A 15129-nucleotide genomic window follows, 5' to 3' on the forward strand; every position below is an offset into this window, starting at 1 on the left:
ATATTCAGTAGCAGATGACTATTTCTCCATGCATGATAAATGAACATAATATTTACTACTTCCATTTTGTGTGGTATCATTTCTGTTAGAATATGATGTAGTGCTAAGTCAGGTGTCTAACAAATACCTATTAGGTTTATTTTTGCCAGCCCTGTTTATATTATTAAGCTTTACAAGAACATATTGATCTAAAATTATCTTTAGTGGCATTATCATGTACAGCTTGCTTCCTACATAATTTTTTTCACTGTTTTGTCTGCTATCAGTGTCACTCTGATAGGACTCCACACAAGAGGAATGTGGAAAAGGTATGGTCCAATATTTTCCCAGCTGAACATACAGTAAGTCTAACTTCTTTCTGTGGCCAACACAATCTGAGGTTCTGCATTTGCCAATTACATGATATGGACAAGAAAGTATGATGAAATAGCTTGTAATTCACTTGAATTTTATGTTATAAAAAAGTTCATCATAGAATCATAGAATGGTTAGAGTTGGAAAGGACCTTAAACATCAATCTAGTTCCAATCCCCCTACCGTGGGCAGGGACACCTTCCAGTAGACCAGGTTGTTCAAAGCCCCATCCAACCTGGCCTTGAACACTTCCAGGCATGGGGCATCCACAACGTCCCTGGACAACCTGTTCCAGTGTCTCACCACCCTCACAGTAAAGAATTTCTTCCAAATATCTCATCTAAATCTACCCTCTTTCAGTTTAAAACCATTACCCTTCATCTTGTCACTAGACTTCCTGACAAAGAGTCCCTCTCCAGCTTTCCTGTAGTCCCACTTTACGTACTAGAAGGCTGCTATAAGGTCTCCCTGGAGTCTTCTCCAAGCTGAACAACCCCAACTCTCTCAACCTGTCTTCATAGAGAAGGTGCTCCAACTGTCTGATCATCTTCGTGGCCCTCCTCTGGACTCTCTCCAACAGGCCCATGTCCTTATGTTAGGGGCCCCAGAGCTGGATGCAGTACTCCAGGTGGGATCTCATAAGACCAGAGTAGAGGGGCAGAATCACCTCCCTCAACCTGCTGGCTAGCCTTCTTTTGATGCAGCCCAGGACACGGCTGGGTTTCTGGGCTGCCAGCTCACATTGCTGGGTCATGTTGAGCTTCTTCTCATCAACGAACATCCTCAAGTCCTTCTCCTCAGGGGTGCTCTCCATCCATTCTCTGCCCACCCTGTATTTGTGCTTGGGATTGCCCCGACTCAAGTGCAGGACCTTGCACTTGGCCTTGTTGAACTTCGCGAGGTTCACACAGGCCCACTTCCGAAGCTCCTTCTGGATGGCATCCCTTCCCTCCCGTGTGTCAACTGTACCACACAGCTCGGTGCCATCGGCAAACTTGCTGAGGGTGCACTCAATGCCACTGTCCATGTCACCAACACTTTGTTAAACATGTTAAACAGCAGCGGTCCCAGTACTGACCTCTGAGGAATGCCACTCGTCACTGGTTTCCACTTGGACATCAATCCATTGACTGCAACTCTTTGAGTGCAGCCATCCAACCAATTCTTTATCCACTGCGTGGTCCATCTGTCAAAACCATGTCTCTGTCTCTCCAATTTACAGACAAGGATGTCATGCGGGACAGTGTCAAATGCTTTGCACAAGTCCAGGTAGATGATGTCACTTGGTCTTCCTTTATCCACCAACCTCTAACACCATCGTAGAAGGCAACCAATTTTCTCAGGCACTATTTGACCTTAGTGAGGCCATGTTGGCTGTCACCAATCACCTCCTTATTTTCCATGTGCCTTAGCATAGTTGCCAGGATGATCTGCTCCATGATCTTGACAGGCACAGAGGTGAGAATGACTGGCCTGTAGTTCCCTGAGTCTTCCTTTTTTTCCCCTTTTTAAAAATGGGGCTTATGTTTCTCCTTTTCCAGTCAGTGTGAACTTCATCTCACTGCCACGACTTCTCAAATATGATAGCTAGTGGCTTTGCAACTTCATCTGCTGGTTCCCTCAGGACTCACAGGTGAATCTCATCAGGTCCCATGGACTTGTGCACCTTCAGGTTCCTCAGATGGTCTTGAACCTGATCTTCTCCTACAGTCCCTGCCTTTGCTTTCTGCGACTTGGGCAGTGTAGCTAGAGCACTTGCTGGTGAAGACTGAGGCAAAAAAGTCATCGAATACCTCAGCCTTCTTCATATCCTGGGTGACTAGGTCTCCTGTTTCCTTCCAGAGAGGGCACACATTTTTCCTAGTCTTCCTTTTATCACCAACATACCTATGGAAGCTTTTCTGGCTGCCCTTGACATCCCTGGCCAGATTTAATTCTGTCTGGACTTTGGCTTTCTTAACCTGATCCCTGGCTCCTCAGGCAATTTCTCTGTATTCCCAGTCTACCTGTCCTTGCTTCCACCCTCTGTAGGCCTCCTTTTTGTGTTTGAGTTTGTCCAGGAGCTCCTTGTTCATCCATGCAGGCCTCCTGGCATCTTTGCCCAACATCTTCTTTGTTGGGTTGCATCTTTCCTGAGCTTGGAGGAGGTGATCCTTGAATATTAGCCATCTGTCTTGGTCCCCTCTTGCCTCGAGGGCTTTACCCCATGGTACTCTGCCAAGCAGACCCCTGAAGATGACAAAGTCTGCTCTCCTGAAGTCCAGGGTAGCAAGCTTACTGTGCACCTTCCTTGTTGCCCTAAGGATCTCAGACTCCACTATCTGCTTGTCACTGTAGCCAACACTGCCCTCGAACTTCACATTCCCCACCTGCCCCTCGTTGTTGGTGAGAACGAGGTCCAGTATGACACCTCCCCTGACTGGCTCCTCTGTATCATCAGTGACACTGACATTGATTGAAACTAAAATAAACACAAATATAATAAATCACTAAAAATACACAAAGCTATGTCTTCTTTGAAAAAGCTACTTTTTTTCTAGTAAATCGTTATACAGAGTTGTGATGTTTACAGAGATCAGTGATGTATTTTAAGGCTTAAAGGGACTGCTATGGTAACTTTTAAAACTGAACAAATTAACTAAAGATCAGCAGTTGAAACCAGTGATTTGGGTTTGCGATAGAGCATATATACACATTACAGAGACACTGAATCTCTATTTAATGATAAAGAGTGATACAGACTCATTCACATCCTTTGGTAAAGTGCTCCTGTGTTTAATTTTCCCCATTATTTAGAAATTTGTGTCTTGGCTTCCGTGGCAGTTGATATATAAAGCCAGGGTGTGTGTGTGTATTTGCATGTACACTGTTCGCTGGATCCTTCCTCATGTCTCCCACCAGGAGTGCTAGAATGGGTTGGGCAATTCAATGTTGTGATGAGTCAGCCTCATATCATTTACACAGGTGGACACTTAAGATGAAAAATTATGGGTCTGCACCTTATTAGGGGTAAGTATACATGTGCTGAGGAGCAAGGTTATGTTAAATCCCAGGCAGAGCTCTATCTAACCAGTTGTCCCCAATACAATCTTCTACAGTGATTACTGAAAAGTATGTGATATTTTTCTCCACGATTGTTTCTTAGGACTTAAATATTTTTTTTCTTCTCACCAACTTTTAGAATGTGTGCATAGAGAGAAGGTACATATAGCTTATTGTTTATGGCATGAGTATCTACAATAATTTTTAACCAGAATTGTAGGGATGCGGATAGCTGTTTCAAGTAAATGTGTCAATGCACAAAAGCTTAAAAAGCCAGAATGATGGCAGCTTCTCTTTGTGTTCATAGATTTTAGCAACCCAATCATTATATAATTTTCTAATCTTTCTCCAAGTCTTGTCTTATTTAATAAATATTTTTATATTTGGTCTCAGCAAATTATGATAACAAGTTGCATGTTTGTTTCAAAGCATGTAATTGTTATAGAGTATCTGTTTGAGGATTTGTACAAGAATATAGAATAATTTTTAGATTTTAAGCATTGTTTGCTTTCTCAGAAGCCAAAAATTGAGTAGAATATTCTCTGCTCACTTCCTATAGTTTTATATGACACACTGCTTATTATCTGAAATTTAGATTAAGATTTAACCAGAGATGGGAAATAACTTTAAAGATATTTGCCTTAGTGTAAAAGTTTATCACAACTTTAGAACTGTACTTTCCTAATTTGTTGATGTGGATTTACAGATAAATGGAGAAAGAAACTTTCAAAATCTTTCTCTCAGATTATATTTCTCCACATTGTCTTTGAAATAATTTTAGCAATATTCTTTTAGATAAACTTGACAGTATAAACACTCTCAGTATCCATAAATTGTGATGTTGATTTTTGCCTTACTTTTTCAGAAATTCCTTAAAATAAATTAAGAAATATTTGGGGGAAAAAAAAAAAAAGTTGTGTGGGTTTTTTTCAAGATTAAAAAATTTACTTTATGTATAAAAGTAATCTTCATTTCGGGTCCTTCAGCAGAATTTCCACTGTGTGATATGAAACATTGTATTTCATAGTGGATTAGGAAACACATATTTCTTTGTAAATATGGAAGTAAAACTTATGGCAAAGTAAAATTAGATTAAAAATTGAGGTGAATGAAACATCTCTGTAATTTTTTGTTGATTCATTCCTAATTTATGAAACGTATGGTCGCCCTTGAAAAGACCACCTAAACATGGGGACTCATACAAAACTTCCACTGTATTAAACAAGTGAAAAAGCAGTCTCAGTGGTAGAAAAGACTAGAAATACCCGTAATATACACTCAGAGGGGGAGTATTTTCGTTTGTATTCTGACAGATTTGCTCCTTCTAATCCAAATACTTAGGTCAATTGATGCATAAAATATATGAATCAGTACCTTTGTTCTTCAAGTTATGCGTATTAACCTTACATTTTTTCCATTTAATTAACATTTCAGTTAGCTTATTTGTCATGGTTTAACTCTAGCCGGCAACAAAGAACCACGGGGCAGCTGGCTCACTCCCCCATAGCTGTGGGATAGCGGGGAAGAATCGGGAGAAAAAGGCAAAACTTGTGGGTTGAGATAAAGACAGTTTAACCGAACAGCAAAGGAAAGAGGAAAACAACATCAATAACACTGATAGAGGAATGTACAAAACATGATTAGTGTACCACCACTCACTGGCCAGACCCAGGAAGCCCCCAGCCCGCTCCATCCCTGCCAGATCCCCGGCTATGTACTGGGCATGGGTCACAAGGTATGGAATACCTTTGTCCCGTGCCAGCTCCTCGGGAAAATTTACCCTATCTCTGCCAGAACCAGGACACTTATTTTCCATGTATTTATTTGCATGCATTTATGGGCATAGAGAATTTAGAATATTTCGACATTTTTGCATCCTTTTAAAGATTTCTGGTACATTCTCTGGATTCCTGAACTGCTATAAGTTGTTTGGATACAAAGTAAGTAACGAGTTTTTAATCAATTTCTATCAAGAAGCGACAGAATGGCCATCTAATTTTCTCAAGCTTTTAAGCACAGATTTCAGTGCCTTGACATATAAGTCAGGGTTAGCTATAGGAATTTTCAGTGTTGGTAACATTGTTGCTCAACATATACTACAACAGAAATAACAACTTTCATACAGTTCCTTGCAGCATCTTTTCAAAAATGGAACCAACAAATGACTTTTAGGGAGGAGATTTTTTAGCAGAATTGTTACCAAGTGTCAATTGTTAAAATGTAAGAAATGCATAATTTATATAATAAAATACGATTATGCATAATGTGTGATCTTATGTATGAACAATGTGAAAACAAAAATTCAGAGGAAAAGAAAGGTCACCTTACTTTCACTGTGTTGTTTCATTTTTGCTGTGTCATTATGATTTTTAGCTTTGTCTTCCAATTAAAGAAATTCAGGCTTCACTATGCAGAAAAGTACTTATATGTTGCTGAAGCCAGTGGGACAAGTCTTCAAGTGGTATGACATCTTGTAGTTTTTTCCACCTTCTGTACTTCAATCAGTTTTCATCCTCTACTGCAATTGTATTTGTTTCTTTTTCAGGGCTCTTTTCAGAATCTTAGATAATTTTTCCCAACATGTGTCCAAAAATAAGATAAACATCATAGAAATACATTTGCCATAGGAGGAGAAAGGCCCATGCATAACAACTGTAATTCACAAACTCAACTGCAAGTATGTGAGCAACCCAACCAGTACAAACTTTCTTTAACAGTCAGCTCGCTTAGATGAGTGATGTGAGCAAAGAACTCTTGGCATAGCCTCTGACTTGATGTGTACACTGACACAGGCACAGAAGAAAATTATCCAAGGACCATTTTCATCTCCACTAAATTTTCCTTTAAAAAGAAAAAAAAAGAAAAACAGGAAAAAAAAAAAAGAATAGAATTTCCAGAGCAATAGGAAATCCTCTCTTGATTACAACAAAGAAACAAGTGTTTCTTTTGCCTTTAGTTTAATGCATCTGAAGCTAGCCTGTATAGGCTCTGGCTCTAACCTGGAACATGTATTTTAGTGTCACTGAATTTTTCATCCTGACAGACAAATGGATAAAATGAAGGATGCAAAGGATTCATGCAGTTGCTTATAGCTCAGAAAGGCAGAGTTTCTAAATGGGAAAGGTTTAAGCAAAAAAAAAAAATATATTTTTTTTTAAATAGAAAAAATGTTTTCCAAGGAGCTAGAATTGTGGAATGCATCACTGAGAAATCAGGTGTTGTTAGCCTGTTTTAAAACGTGAGAAACCCCTGGTAAATTTATGTCATGTCAGACTATGCATTGGCTTTGGCTTTCAAGAACTTGCAAAAGTTTTTTGCCTCTTTTCACATAAGATCAAAGATTTTATAAAGAAGTGAGAAGTGCACAAACCATTATTTGCTCCTCTCCACTACCAATGGAGAGCAAGATAACTGAGAAAGATGGGGAGGAAAAGGCAGGGAAGACATAGGGGTATAATCTTCAGTAAACTTGCACAGTCCTGTAGAGTGTTCAGGTGTGATACATTCAGGTGTGATAACAAAAGTGGACATCAGGATCATTTTAGATTAGTCCTAAAATGAAATTTGCTTTTTCTCGCTTGAAGTTGTCTACCTGACTTTCAGTTAGACAACTTATAAGCAAGGAATTTTTATGATTAGGGCTGTGAGATACTGGGACAGGTTGCCCAGAGAGGTTGTGGATGCTCTATCCCTGGAAGTGTTCAACGTCAGGTTGGAGGGGGCTTTGAGAAACCTGATCTAGTGAAAGATGTCCCTGCCCACAGCAAGGGGGTTGTTGGAACTAGACGATCTTTAAAGGTCCCTTCCAATCCAAACCATTCTGTGATTCTATGATAACCTTTGTGTTTCAGAGCACCCATCCTGGCAACCCTTAAATAGTGATTTATTCACTGTGTTACATGTGTAAGCAAATCAGAGACACTGAGGCATGAGTTGGTAAATGACACAATCTCAACACATCTGTTTGTATAAGAGACCCATGAATTCAGTGACGGGCCAGGTTTCTGATTCTGAATGCAGAATTTTGGCAAGACGGCTGCCACTGCAGCCAGCTGGGGTACAGTTTATTGCTCCTTGACTTTTAACAGACTGAGAGAAAATTAATGGTCTAAACAATTTAGGGCTGCAGTTAGTTAGCTCTTCAAGGCTGCAAGAACTCGCTTTGCGACAGAGTCTTTGCAAAGCACAGGCACTTCACAGGGAAAAACAACGCTGAGATGACTGCCTGAATTATTGGAAGGGACTTCTGGAGGCCTTTCATCTCATTACTGTTCAATTAATAGCCAGCCATAATCTAGACATTAATGAGGGATGCAACTGGAACTGCAAAGAAATAACATAATTAGATCCTGAATTTAATCATTCACAAAATTACATGGAGATGCTGTACTCTTTTATTTTAAATAAAGCTAATTAGGTTTCTTTTCTAATTGGATTTTTTTATAGATTCTAAGATTTACCGTGTGGAAATACATCTTAGAAAATTCCCTCTCTGTCTCTCACATATTCTTCCAGGTGTCCATTAGAATTAACAGTCACTCTGTGCTATAATATATTTTCTTAAATCCGTTCCTTCTATTCATGACAGATTTGTCTGGAGTTTGAAGTTCTGTATAATGAAATTGCTAAACATGAAGGGCTACCTTTAAAAAATGCGTCACCTCAGATTGTGTACCAGAATTTCATCTGTTAACATTTACTAATTCTAATTGGCAATTGGATTTCTGATAGGTTTGGTAATGGCTACTTGGTTTATCATTGTCAATGTCTAGTTATAATTGTGTGCTCAAAATGTTTGTCTGGAAAGATTTCAGTGATCCCTATCCTCACAAAATGGTGTTATTTTACTTCGGTAATGCACAATTTACCACACTTTCATAACAAAATAATAAGGCATTTTCTGTTCAGAATAAGCATGCCAAAACTAATAACTACAAAATATCATCAGAAATGGGCAAACAAATATCATCAATCCTTCCTTCTTTTCATGTACTACATTCCCCATCTTCTTATGTAGCAGAAACAATTTTTTTGTATGCAAAAAAATTGTATTTAGTGGAATTCACCTATTTGTGCCTCTTAAAATTTCCACTTTATGAAATATATTTTATAATATTTTCATAATAATTGAATGTCTTTGTCTCTTGTCATGGTTTGGGCTGGACTGCCAACTGAGGTGAATGACAGATGCTCTCCAAGGAGAGGTGGGAGAGAGAGAAAGAGACTTATGAGTTTAGAAGGAACTAAACTACTTTAATGAAATATTAATAATATAAAATAATAAAAAAGAAATAATGAAATACATACAAGCTCCCAGGTGACAATCAGGTCACCGTCAGGCATGGGGAAAGTCCCAGACTGGACTCAGCAACAGACAGGAACTGTATTCCAGATCTGGATTCAGGAATGAATGGACCAGGATGAAAGGCAAATGAACAGACAGAGTCCTCCTCAGATGTCAGCCATTGAAGAAAAAGGCTGACACCTTTGATGCTTCAGCTTTTATACAGAGCATGAGGCAGATGGGATGGAATACCCTGTTGGTCAGTTTTGGGTCACCTGTCCTGTCCGCTCCTCCCCGCAGGTGGGACACCTTTACGCTTTTCCACTTCTGACACTCCAAAGGGGCACATAACAAAGTTATCCAGCCTTGGCTGTTATAGCAATAAGGATAAGCAAGAGCCTCTCTGCATACCATGCCTTGGCATAACATACAGGTAATCGGGTCTTATCATTCTGAGAGCAAACAGTGTCTCCATAATATGCTGTTAATTTCAGTGAGTTTCAGAGAGTTCCGTTAGTTAGAAGAGGTTTAGCTGCAAAGTAAAATTACTGAGCAGAAAATCGGTTCTGTTTTACCTCAGACCCTGCCAGTCTCTAGAAACACCAGCTTATGACAAAGATCCCCACACAGAAATCAGTACAATGGTGGTGCATGAGATGGGCAGGTCTCTTTAAGCCAGGCTCATCCGGAGGGGTAGACCGATGGAGTGTAACAACCACAGTGCTGAAAACCTTTAGACTGAAAAACACAAATGGATGGCAATCAACCTTCCTTTCTAACCAACAAAACCAAAAAAGCTGAAGGAAAAATTATTCAGAAAACTTTAAAATAAAAATAACTAAATAGCTGAAAATGTTTACAAGAGAAAAGTGTTTTAACAATAAGACATGTCATTATCTTAAAAAAACCTTTCTGCTCAAACATTGCTCTTATTTTGTTACTAATCATTCAGTCACTCTTCCTGAAGGAAAAACAAGACAAAAACAAACAACCAAAAAATTATTGACAGTACCCGTAATTTTGCTGCAAAGATTTAACACACCGTCAGCTATAAAAGACAAGGTAGTGAAGCAAAGCTGAAGTCTGCTAATCTGCAAATACTTGTTTCTTGAAAAATGATATTTTTCCTCTATATGCTTCTCATGCATTACCTATTAAAACAGCTGATTAAAAATGAATTTAAAAATGAAACACTCTGTAAACATCTAACAGTTGTATTAATAGCAGAATGTCTTATGTCACTAAAACAATACCTATAGTCATTATGTCATGACTTTGAGGACAGGACTGATGCCAGAATGGCATTTTTAAGCTTGCACCAGAGCATTTGTCCCTGTCTGGAAGAGAAAAGCTTATTTTTACCATTTTACACCATAGGTAGGTGTTGTGGTTCAGTCCCAGCCAGGTACAAAGAACCACACGGCTGTTAACTCACTCCCCCTCCAATGGGGGGACAATCAGAAGAAAAAGGCAGAACTTGTGGGTTGAGATAAAGGCAGTTTAACAGAACAGCAGAGGAAAGTGCAAAACAACAATAATACTGATAAAGAAATATATAAACATGATTAATATGCAACCGCTTACCAATCAGAATCTGGAAAAAAACAGCCCACTCATGGCGATTGCTGCCCCTCCTTCCCGCCAGCTCCCCCAGCCATATACTGAGCATGGTATGGAATACCCCTTTGACTAGTTTGGGTCAGCCATCCTGGCAGTGTCCCATCCCAGCTCCTCGTGAAAATTAACCTTATCCCCACCGGAACGAGGACTGTAGGGAGATAAAACTGTTTGAAGTATTGAAAATAATAACAACTTATGAAGAACTTCTCAAACTGATTGTTTTCTTGGAGTAGTGTTATTTTCTAATTGAATTTTGAAAAACATATGTACACTTTTTAATTTACAAAGAAATTTGTCATTAAGGTAAGCAAGTAATTAAAATGGATATTTTAACAAAAGGATTCAGAAATCTACAGAAAGATTTAAAAACTTATCTGTATAAATTATTTTGATTGATCTTTTATGAATGTTTATGAATATGATTTGGGGGGTGTGGGGTGTTAATGAATTTAAACAGAAAAACAACGTCTTTTCTAAATTTCATAACAAGTCCCAGTTTCAATTCTAAGAAGGTGTGGAATTCTGTTGTTATATTTGCAAGGCTATTAAAATTTGAACCAGTCAATTAGACTTTTAGAACTTCATAGTAAATCCTGGTCCCATTGGGATGTGAAGGGGCTAAATCCTGTATTGATTTGCTTCATTTCAAAAGCAATAGGAATGAGGTCTGCTAACACAATTCCTCCAAATCATTAGAGTTCAGAGAGCACAGAGGGAGATAGGCCTAAGCAGACATAACATCTCCTGCATTTTAGGCACGTGCTCCCAGCAGTTGATTAAGCTTAGCACGTGCAGGTTGCAGATATAGACCGGGGTGTACAATGAGACAGGACGCTGCTGTTCTGCCAGGTTGGTTCCAGTTAATTCCTCTCAGCAATGTGTTTGCTCAGAGACAATAAAATTTAAATCACTTTGAATTTACTTACCACACTGGCAACTTTGCTACCAGCTCCCAGTATGTTGAGAAGGCAGATGGTCTGAAATGAGCCTAATAATGCATAGAGTTAATGGTGAAACGGGTTCCTGGCGATTTGTGATTTAGGAGTAATAATCAGCACAGCGTGGGTTGATAGACACTCGGCTTGAGGACAGGATAGATGGGAAAAAAATATGGCATTAGCAGGGACAGCCATGCACCCCTTCAGTCCCCAGGCTGCTGAAACCAAGCCCAGCAGCAGCAGCAGAAGGCAGGTTGGCGGAGTTCCCCCTCACACCACCTCCAACACAGCTGGCTGTGTCATAAACTTGGAAGAAAGAGTGCGGACTAGTAGCCACAGGTGCTGCAATGTTTCCTGTTGCTCTGACCTGCCGCTTTCTCTTCTGGAGAGTCCAGCATCCTGGCTGAGCCCAGAGCAATGGCTGGACAGAGCTGAGAAGAAGTAGTTCAGGTGGTTTCAAAGGAAACTGGTCTATGAAATAAGAGGGTTGTAAAGGACCCCCTCCCAAACTGCCTGTATGGCACATTTTGGAAGGGTCACAAGAGCTAGGGTGAGAGCTTGGCTGTGTTGAGACTGAGTGATTTGATCACTCCAGTGTAGAGGTCATAAAAAGCAGCAGATAACATAATGCATATCCTGTGCTTCTGAATACTGTAAAAGTGCTGTGATTTATCTGTAAGTTCACTATATATCAGAGGCACTTTTTTTTGCCTATATCCAAAAAATACGACTTTACAGAAGCAAATATTTCATCATCTAAAAATCCAGAGAATAGCAAATGGCCTTTCTTCTGTAAAAATTCCTGCTTTAACTCCTGCATATAATAGAAGGTCAGATCTCTTTTGCCATGAAGGGATTTTCCAGACTTCATGACAGTTCTAGAAATTGCTGAAATGCACGTTGACTAGGATCCATTTTTTTTAACTGTTGATTTAAAAAATACCTTGAACTTCTAAGAAAAAAAAAATCTGCATGTTTTTTGATGCACAGCACGATAAAGAGGAATTTTTTGAGAGCAATATTGGAGAAAAATACTCCTTTAATTAACTGTATCTATTGGGGATTTAGGGGGGTGAAGAATAAAAAAGCACACCAACTTGCTATTTTATTCAAGAAAAATAATTTAAGAGACTTAGCACAATGGGTTACTCCGCTTCCTTTTAGGGTTGTAGCATTACACAGTACTGAATTACTTTATCCTGCAACATGGATTGACTAATCTTTCATTATATTTCAAAGTTTCTTCCTGTTAATAAGTTGCTTTATTCTGGCTGTATACATAAACACTTTGATTATGTTGTACAGATATATCATTGAATGACTTAGGTCAATACCTTCGAAGTATCAAGCATTGTGAATTTCTGTTCAGACTTCAGGTTTATTCAGTCTTAAGCCCATTCAGACAGCACAAAATATTCTTCTCTTAATAATCAATTTTTTATCCCTATTTTATCTCTAAAGTAAATCTCTGTCAGGTGATGAGAATTCAGGTGGAGAATTTTCTGGATGCATCTTCCCCCTGGATGCAACTTGGTCAATGGTTTATTCTTTGCCTCTGATGATTCTAAGGTTTGGAAGGTGGCACATAGGGTTTAATTTATTGCCTATGAGAAAAGAGTGACAGTAGATATTGGCCTGTCTGATTTTCACATGACTGCAGACAATCAAGAGATATTATTACTCAAGACTCAAGTGTCTTGAGCACTACCTATATTTTACATTATGGGGATGCCAGGGCTCTGGTATTAAGTTCTTGTTCACTGTTTCCTGAGCAGAACTCAACGCTTAAGTTACGAGACTTTTACCTGTGAACAAAAGGTGATTTGAGGCACCCATTTAGAGTTCCAGAATTGGCTGGACTACTGGATAGACAGAGGTACACCTTTCTGTACACTATTCTTACTCTCTTTGATTCAGCTCTGACTATGTGCTATACAAATTCAGTCGTATTCTGGTCCTATTTTCCAAGAAACCATTTGGCAGTTCCTTTTTTAGGAACCTTTCTTTTGTTGTAGTTTTCAGAAACAATTCAATAGTTGCCTGTTCTAGGAACTATTCAACCTCTGATGTACCAACTTCCTGAAATATTTCAGAGGTTTCTCCTTTTAACCATGTACTTTCTAGTGTTTAGAAAAATTTTCGCTGCCATTAATCAGGGCTTATTTGATCTCAAAAAAAGATACAGCTCTTCATGTATCTGTGATGAAGGATAAACACATTATATGATTTTCTTTATTGCAGCACTAGGAATACCATCCAGAATATAAAGTACTACTTTTTAATAGAAGAGAGTAGTGGAATAAATGTGGTAGAAATGTAAGTAGAACAGAATAGTTTGGAAGTCTGGGGGGCATTTGATCCAAAGGAGGACCAAGTGTAAGGTTAGGTCCATCTTCAAGGTGTGAAAAAATATATACTGAATTTCCGCTCTTGCATCTTGTGTCCATTGCCTCTCATACTTTTGCTGTTCATGTCCAAAAAGTCTCTCTGACTTGTCTGCAACCTAATAAGTAGTAGAAAACAGTAACAAGATCCCCTCTTAGACTTCGCTTAAAAGTGAACCTAAACCACGACATGCAATTGTCTCCGCATCTTCTTGTACATCGTGTGCCATCCACCTTGGTGGCCTTCCATTGGAATTGCTCTAGTACTAGGATGGCTCCAAGTGCCGTTGTACAAATGCTGAATGGAACAGGCTACTGACTTCCCTTGACTTGCTGTCTACACCCTTTTAATAGAGCTCAATATGAAGTTAACTTTCTTTGTTACAAGTATACACTTCTGATTCATCCTTAACTTGCTGTTCATCAGGTCCTTTTCTGTAAAATTGTTTTCCATTTCCTAGTGCTCAGCCTGTTCTGCTACAGGGGATCATTCTGTCCCAGGTGTCCATTTCTGCATTTGCCTTTGTAGAAATTCATAAAGTTCCTGCCAGATCAATTCTACAACCTATTAAGATTATCCTGAACGGCAGAACCTCCCTTCCAGCTTATCAGACTATATCCCTAAGTTGGTATTGCTTTCCAAGGATGCAGTCCATCTTGTCTGCAAGTACTTTTGCTTTTTTGTGATTATTAACATCCACAAAGTATGTTTTAGCTCCTCTGATTCAGTCACTTATTTAATAATTCTTCAATAGCCACCACCTCATTTTTTCAGAAGAATCACTTGGAACGCTTGACCTCCCCTTCGTATTCTGTCCCTCACTTTAAAATCCCTCTGATTTGTAGATGAAGATATCTCGGCCTGCTTGCTGTAAAAGGTCTGACTGTCTTGTCTTTTTGCAGAAAGAGAAAAATAGAAGAGAACATCTCTGAAAAGCCAGCAAAGCGGGGAACAGAGCTTCCGGAAAATGGAAAGACTGATAGCAGATGAATCCAGGTAACCTTGTTACTTATAATAAATTAACAAGGTCTCCCTATATCTATGGATTGAGAAATTAGCCCTAGAGTTTTTTGCTGCATATCAGGTCTCATGTTGAAAGTTCAGACTTTTTTTTCACATTTTACATGCTTTAGAGTAGGATGTTATTTTATTAAGTGTTCTCATTGCTGGAGTATAGGACTTGCTGCAAAGATTACATTTTAGGAATGTGAGAATCACTATCCTTTGTCTGATCTGACGGCTCCCTGAAAACTGCTGTCTTGCTGTCAATGCTGTAGTTGTAGGAGACACAAGGGTTTGTCGCTGCTTCCTAATTATTATTTGCTTCCTGTAACCAGAGAGAATATAACAGAAGAAATCTTTTCTGTACTGCTTCAGTTATTTGAATTCAGGAACACAGGAAGGTCAGAGGAGAGCATTTCTGAAGCTATGGCTCCATGACTACAGCTGTTGTGTCTGAATCACTATTATCAGGAGAGTAAAACAATCAAAATTAGAGTTCAGCAG

Source organism: Charadrius vociferus, unplaced genomic scaffold (genome assembly GCF_000708025.1).
Source record: "Charadrius vociferus isolate BGI_N301 unplaced genomic scaffold, ASM70802v2 scaffold176, whole genome shotgun sequence".
Lineage (NCBI taxonomy): Eukaryota > Metazoa > Chordata > Aves > Charadriiformes > Charadriidae > Charadrius > Charadrius vociferus.